Below are 1,130 nucleotides of genomic sequence, written 5' to 3' on the forward strand. Positions count from 1 at the left end.
GTTCCTTCGTCACCCAGGGCGGGCTGTGGCCCCCGCACTGTGTGCAGGGCTCGGAGGGAGCGCAGCTTCACCCAGAGCTCAGCACACAACACATCAACGCCGTTATACGCAAAGGTGCCTCGCAGGATGTGGACAGCTACTCGGCCTTCGAGGATGAGAACGGGGTGTCGACGGGCCTGGCGGGGCTGCTGCACTCCATCGGCGCTCGCCGCGTGTTTGTGTGCGGGGTGGCCTTCGATTTCTGTGTCTTCTTCACCGCAATGGACGCGCAAAGGTATGGATTCAGCGTTGTGCTGCTGGAGGACTTGACGGCCGCCGTGGACGACGCGGCGCGCCCGGTGCGAACAGCGGAGCTAATAGAGGCCGGTGTCGTGCTGCTGAAGAGTTCCGCACTCATGGCGTAAGGCGCACAGACGTAAGCAAGCGCAAAGGGCTCGGGAGACAGAGCGAGCAGGAAAGACGCGCTAGTGCGCGCGGTGTGCACACACACACACACACAGAGAGGTGGCACTGCTGCGCCCCCCCCCCCCACCATCACCACCACCACCGCCACTGCGCATGCAGACAAAGTCTGTATAGGCAGACGCACCGATGCCGCTCGTCTGGGGTAGCCATCACCGCCACCATCACCATCACCCGCTCTTCTCCTGGGGCGACCCGTTATTCTCACTTTCTTTATTTTTCGTGTAACCGTGTGCCCATCAAGGCATCGGCGACACCCTCTCCCCCCCTTCTCCTCTCCCACCCTCTCCCTCCCCCCTTGCACNTCNTACNCCNNGAANACCTCCTTCTGCCGGTCGCGGGTCAGTCGCGTGAGGTCGCCCTCCCGCTCAAACATGCCAACGCCATCGCTGTCGAGGCGGCTGCCGAGCCACGCCTTCAACGGCATCTGCAGCACCGCGCGCATGTGGGGCGGCACAAGGTACAACCTCTTCTCACGGTAGACGAGCAGGTAGCGGTGGCCGTCTACCTTCCGGCGGATGCCGTAGCGACTCTTGATGGCGTTGATGCGGCCCTTGTCCTTCATTTCCTTCTCCGAGAAGGGCACGAGGTCGGTGCTGCCCGGGAACTGCGAGCCGCGGTTGTTCACGCAGCGGAAGAGGTACATGAGCACCTCGCTGTACTCCTTG

The sequence above is a fragment of the Leishmania mexicana genome, chromosome 1, assembly GCF_000234665.1.
Source record: "Leishmania mexicana MHOM/GT/2001/U1103 complete genome, chromosome 1".
NCBI classification, from domain to species: domain Eukaryota; phylum Euglenozoa; class Kinetoplastea; order Trypanosomatida; family Trypanosomatidae; genus Leishmania; species Leishmania mexicana.